Source organism: Brassica napus, chromosome C8 (genome assembly GCF_020379485.1).
Source record: "Brassica napus cultivar Da-Ae chromosome C8, Da-Ae, whole genome shotgun sequence".
Taxonomy (NCBI): Eukaryota; Viridiplantae; Streptophyta; class Magnoliopsida; order Brassicales; family Brassicaceae; genus Brassica; species Brassica napus.
Window position 1 is genome coordinate 37,303,716 of NC_063451.1, and position 7,261 is coordinate 37,310,976.

At 33.2% G+C, this 7,261-nt stretch overlaps 1 pseudogene; it reads left to right on the forward strand.

Moving 5' to 3' along the window:
- The first annotated feature begins 3,951 nt into the window (after nucleotides 1-3,951).
- LOC106410797 lies at nucleotides 3,952-6,549 on the forward strand (annotated as a pseudogene).
- Nucleotides 6,550-7,261: the final 712 nt, after the last annotated feature.

Consider the following 7,261-nt stretch of genomic DNA (forward strand, 5'->3'; position numbering starts at 1 on the left):
CAATAGCATTCCACATTGTTCTATTTTCTTCTTTACATAGATAAGGAACACATGAAACATATATTGATTGGGCTTCTGTATTGATTGTTTGATTCTCATTTGATCCCTTCCTCTTGCAAATCGACTAGGATTCACCTGAAAACAATAGTAGAATGTAAAGTGAAGATCAAAGTGATGAAACAAATGAAACGTAAATCAAATAACCGAACTGGATTAAAAACACCTACATAGTATTAACACTTCGGGTTTTGTTTGTTACCTTGTTAATTATACTGTGTATGTTGCGTGTGATCTAGTATCATTATCTTCTCTCTGGCTGAAGAGGAAGCAAAAAAAGTGAGAACTTAATTTCCCGTAAGTATAAAAAGGAAATAAGAAATGCATATTTATAAAGAACAAAAAGAGAAAATCTAATTTGTTAAAAGAATCAAATCCCTAGATTCACTGTGCTGGAGTTATCTTAATTGTAAATTTTAAGAAGTTTAAAAAGTGGGAAAAAGACGAGATATGCACCAAGTTATTTATATCTAATTTGTGTTTTTTTTTTGAGAAAAAAATCTAATTTGTGTGTTTAGTTTAAACTTAACCAAATAATAATTTGAAATTAACACTTCAGAAAAGGTCAAAATATAAATTAATTTTTCGATAACAATTAAGTTTAGATAGTTTAAATCATGGTTTTCTGGTTTTGGAATTATTGGATTTTAGAATCGATACATTTTCTTGTTCAGTTTATATAAATAAAAGGTTATGCTAGAGTATAGTTTGGATAAGACGTTTTAATATCAATGTAAGTTTTAATTTTTATGAACTTGTTCACATGCAATTTTAAATAATTATCTACAATATTAGTTATTTTAAAATCAAAAATAAATGTTTCAGAGAGGCATATTAAGATGTTGCAGATGTAGTGATAAAGGTATCACATATTTTCTAACGTGTGTCACTCTAAATCTTAATTTATATGCCAAAAATCCTTGTGTCATTATAATTGAATACTATGACCCGCGATTTCAAAACGCGGGATAACATTTTGATTAAATTTTTTAATTGAAAAATTACTACAAATATTGGTTTGAATTTTAATATTTGAGTTTTGACATCTATAACTGAGAGTGATTTATTTAACGTTTCATAGTGATGTGCATACGTGTTTTAGGTTTGTGTCGGTTTTGGTTATTCAGTTTTCAAGTTATTGAGGTTGGGGTGTTTAGGACCCGTTTAGAAAGCATACATTTTTCGAATCAGATTGGTTCGGATAATGTTGGATTCGAGTCGATTTATTATTTTTTCATATAAACCAAAGTGAGCCAAATTAGAAAAAGTATTTAAGATACATGTTTAAGGCCAAAAATCTCGAAAAAAGCCAAAAAACCTGAGTCCGGAAAAACAAACAATTAGGTAATTCATGTAATTCGGGTTTTGGATATTTTATATATAAATTATATATATATATATATATATATATATATTAACGTTTTATTATATTTTAAATATTCGGTACCCGTTCAGTTTTAGATTTTAATTTAGTTTTTTGGATTTAGAGAAATATGAACCTTTCGAGTTCCTATAAATGTATGTCCAGTTTTGATTATATTCCAGTTATTTTTCAGGTTTCGGATAATATGTCCACAACTAACATCTTATAAGTTTTTCTATCCGTATTTTAATATATATCTTACTAAAACATGATCATTCTTATTATTTTCTTTAAAATACCTCATAATATTACTTTTGTACAATTTTCTTTTTAAACGATTTTTGGTCCTTTTTAAAATATATTTAATCATTTGTAAACTGATTCAGTAAAATATTTTATATCTTAAATATCAGATTTCACTTGCTATATTCAAGAGATGTAAGTAACAAATGAAATCATATACGGTGACAAAAAAAGTTGAAGTACATTTTTTCCATATTAATTATTTAACAGTATTTTTTCCACAACCTAAAATGGTTAACATACACGACATGTCATTCTGAATTTTTTTGAATATAACTTTACAATATTACTCATATGTTTTCTTGCTATATTCACAATATTTATACTCATATTTTTATGTTTTATTCAAATAATAAACATAAACCTAAATTTTAAACTCTAAATATTGAAATAGTAACAATGAAAGTACATATATATATGGCTAAGTTTCTCTTGTAAGCATAAATTTTTGAGGTGTCTTAATTTATAAAACATAAGATCTCAAATGTTTGGCATGAGCAAATACATAAGATCTCAAAACACTTCTATCGATATAAGTTGAGTAGAGCAATCGGCTCATGCATTTTAAAATAAAATAAAAAAAAAAACAAATGAAAAAACCATGCCTAGTTAAATCATCCGTACAACAACAGCAAGACGTAGACGGGATGAGGTAGCTCACTTGGTAAGGATCCTGTGGGCCAATTGTCATGCTCACGGGTTCGACGCCAAGCGGAGGCGAACTGTCCATTATGTCACCAAATGCGGTACTGGGTGTTGGACCTTGTCCCCAGCCCAGGTAAAGCCCTCCCGGGTGAAGTGGACCGCTGCCTAACCGGACCCAGGGGAATGACCCACGTAAGTGGGGAACCCCTGGATTATCAAAAAAAAAAAACAACAGCAAGATGTAAAACTTTATATTAAATATAGTCATGCTATTCAATAAAAGTTTCAAAAGTTGGAGACTTTCTTTCTTCCGCAAACAACCAAATCTATTTTTTTTATCTTTGCTATAAAAATAACACCCAGACCGTAGGCCTGGGCAAAATAACCGGAACCGAAGAACCGAACCGAAACCGAACCGAAATACTCGAAACCGGAACTAGACTAATACCCTCAAATACCCGAACGGTTCCTATATTTTTATATCCGAAATAACCGAACCGAACCGGAACCGAACCGAGAACCGAACGGGTACCCGAATATATAAAAATATTAATTATATATACATATAACATCACTAAATATATATTTTTAATTTAAAATTCTATTAAAAATATCTGAAAATAGTTGAATATAACTAAATTATTATAAAGTATCCAAACTACCCGAAAGTATCCGAAACTATCCGGATAGTTTTATCCAAAATATCCAAAGTAATCCGAAATATCCAAATTTTTTATCTAAATCATCCTAATTATTTGATATTTTACCGTAAATAACCGATATTTTATCCAAATTATCCGAACTACCCGAACTATCCGAACCCGAACCGGATCCAAATGAGAACCGAACTTTTTCCGGATATTTTCCGGTTCCTACATTTACTATCCGAACCGAACCGAACCCGAAACTATCCGAACCGAACCGAACCGAAAATAGGTCAAGTACTAAATGGATACTCTTGCCCCTATCCGAACTACCCGAAACCCGAAATACCCGAACCGAATCGAACCGATACCCGAAATGCTCAGGCCTGCCAGACTCATGAGATCAGTTGTTATTGATAATAACAGTTAGTCTTTGTTATATAATAACATTTTCGATAGTCTTGCTATTCAATAATAGTTCCTGAGTTCTTTGCTATATAACTAACCAGCTGAATCTAAAAATGACGAAGAAGAGAATAGAGATCTGAGAAGAATAGCTTTGGCAACTTCTTATAGTAAATATTTGACAAAAGAAAAATGCCAAAAAGCCATTATTTTTTTTCCCAACGAAAATCTACTTTTTATTTTATTTCCATTTGATAAAAAAATACCTAAAATGTAACGCTGTGGAATAGATTAAGAGAACGGAAAATTTGGAAAAATACCTTCCAATAAGATTATATTTTGAAATCTACATCAGTTTTTAGATTTTTAGAAAAATACACTTATATATTATGAAATGACTTAATTATCCAATTTAAATCTATACTATATTAAAAGAGTTGTATGAGCATCAGAGAGTGTGTCCACGTAGGACAATTAAATCATCCAATCACAACATTTCATTAAAACACGTCAGATTTCATTAAAACACGTCAGATTATTGAGTTACGAGACGGAAGTCTCGAGATTTACGGCTCTACCTCTTCGTCTTCTTCGCTTGATACCACAGTGATTCAGTTTGATTGATCTACTTCTGCATAATCAATACTCCACGATCAATCAATTTCTTCTTTATGATTTCGTATCAGATTAACACCGCGAAGGTCTTCTCACGAGACCCAGCCAGCACTTGAGTGCGAAAATTACAGGTTATAGATTCCGGTGGAGAGGAGAAGCAACCGTAACGGGAGAGAAGAAGATGGAAGGAACAGTAATGAAAGACGCGGCGGCTGAAGATATCGCGGCGAGGCTTTCCTCTCTCGAAGGCCTATACTTCCCACGTGCCGTCCAATCAACCACTGCATCTTCCGACCAACGCAAATCCATCCTCCTAGACCTTCTCCGTCGCGATCCCGCCGTTTTCCTTGGTAAACTCTCGATTGCAACACGAACTTCTTCATATAGATGCCGAATCGTTTGTATTCATCGTCCTTGAAATATCATTGTCGAGTTCGTTACGCGATTTTAGACTGAATAAACCCTAATGCAGTTTTGGTTGTTTGCTTTTGTTCAGAGCGTTTGTAGATCACAGTTGAATTTAGATTAATTGCCTGAGTTTTATCCTTTTTGATTTGATCTCAGAGCGTTATGGATCACAGCTGAGTCTAGACGAATTGCTAGCCTTTGATGCTCTGAAACATGACTACGAGGTTGATTGGCACTTGAAAAACCTGAGGAAGAAGATAAGTCCAACCTCAGGGGAGCTGAAATCGAGGTCCGTAGCTGTGAGGAATAGGAGACTGGCCTACTTGAACAAGCTTGTATCAGAAGGACAGTATTTCTCGGAGGACGCTATGAGAGACAGAGAGCCCTATCTACACCACGAGTATGTCGGGAAGTTTCAGGATTAGATGAGTAGGAACATGGCTAGGCCTGGAGAACGTTGGTCAGAGACTCTGATGAGATGGCAGAGGAGGCTGCGTTGGTTTCTAGGATTAGAGAAGAGCAGCAGAGGTTAGGTGTTGCTGAGTGTGATTGGGTTGGTAATGAGAACATGGAGGAGTCAGAAGAGGAATCAGAACAAGAAGAAGTGGAAACAGAAGACGAAGAAGAAGAGGAGGAAAAGCAGACAGGAGCTAGCTCAAGCCTTGCAGAGGTAACGTGTTTCTTGCTGTGTATGTTTGTTTATTCAACTGTGGTGCAAAACCCTTTTTTTACATTTTAGCTCCTTCGATTATTTTCAGGCTGGTGGAGCAGAGAACAAGCAGGGAACAGTCTTACCACCGGAGGAGATGCAAGAGATGATGGAACAGTTCACATCTATCATGCAGCAGAAGTTTTTATCAGGAGAAGATCATGAGCATTTGGATTACACAAAGATAGACAATGACGAGAATCTTGATGATCATTGGCTTCGAGAGGTTGGCCTTGACGCTGAAGAGAAGTACTTTGGTGATGACTAATGGACACAGTCAAACTTCCTTGCTCTTTGTAAGATTTGATATCTCCTCTCTTTCTTTATCGAAGAAAATACTGATTGATGGTATTAGATAGCGACAGTATCAGTATCTTATGATAAAGAGAGTGATTTCATCTTTGGTAGGCAAGCTTATGAAAAAGTCCAAACCCCAAAACAATAACATTTGCGTGTGTGATTTTGGTTGAGAGTCTTCAAATCTCTCTATGTATAGTCTTTACTGGTTTTTTTTTCAATGGTGGAGTCGTATTTTGTTTGAGTTGAGTGTGTGTTTTAGTCAATGTGAAGATGCAGGCTTGAGATTCCCATGAAAACGAATGTTATAAAAAGTTGATAGTGTTTTCATTCATCACAAAAAATATATACATAGTGGAAGTGTAGAATGGTAAATTGATGGTCTGATTCTTTAGAGAAAGTGACGGAATGATAGAAATTGAATATAAGTGTATATATTATTGTACCCTAAACCGGGTAAAAATTCATTGAATATTGATAGGGTGCAATATAAATGTATTCTCATTGGTCTATAACCGGTCCTGTCATAACTAGAGGTATGCCTCTTCTTAAGAAATGAATCTCTTTTGCTTTGTTACTTCACCTAACTCCTCCATTTTTTTTGTTCTTCTGAGAAGGTGAATCCCCTAAGAGAAGAGTTAACAACTTAGAGACTAGAGAAAAGCTGGGGCTGAACAAGCTACCTAAACCAGATTCAAGAACCAATGAACCTCTCCCTGAATCCGCTGATGCTTATCAGAAAATAGAGGTGTGGATCTGTGATCTCACATGTTCTGTTTTTGTTTGCCAGTATATCTAAGAATCATGTTGTGTCTGCTGTATTAACAGATGGAGAAAGCAAAGCAGGACGATGGGCTTGCAGATCTAAGTGATCTACTCGGCGAACTCAAGAACATGGCTATTGATATGGGAACTGAAATCGAAAGGTTCTCTTTCATATCTCTCAACTATTGTACATACATTTTCTCTATGAGTATTCCTCGATGAAACTGATTTATATAAATGAAAATAATCTTTGATTTATATGTAAATAGACTATTTCGAATGTAACATGTATTTTTTTCCCTTAATGGGAGTCAATAGGAGAATTCACGTATCTAATATCTATATCTATAATATCTTTTATCTTTATTCTTGGAAATCGATGATGAAAAACATGAATCTCATGAAAACGAATAATATTTTAAAAGATAATATTTAGCAGAGAAAGACAAAAGGAAAATCATATTTAGTGGAGATATTTAGTTTTTGTAGCTGTAAACTTAATTATTTGCTTTAGAATATAAGCTGTAAATTTGTAAAAACAAAATGTTGTAGCTGTATAATCTATTGATGTAGATTTATATCAATAACTTTCAAAGCACTAAATATAAGTTCTTAAAAAAATGATTTTCATAGCCAATCTATTTTCAGTTTAACTTTTGAATTGTACCTTTAAATTGTTTTCTTAAAGCATGATTGGTAAATTAGATTAATTGTGAAAAAGTACGGAAAGCATTCAGAGTACTTACCAATCACCTTTGAAAACTATTATATTTTTTCAACATTTATAAAATTTCAGAAAAATACTCAATAAGAAATTATCTTTTTACTTATTATCAAGGTATTTACAAAAGAAACTATTTATTGTATCTAACTTTTTTAAATTTGGAAAAAAATTTCAGCAACCCCATTTTATTTTTCATGCATACTTCTAGAAAGTTTAGTTTATTTGGTAAGAACTTAAACTATTAGCCACTAATTATACAGTACGAATCAGAAAGATATAATGAACAGAGGAGTTACGAAATCAAAATTTAAAATGATTGAGAACCT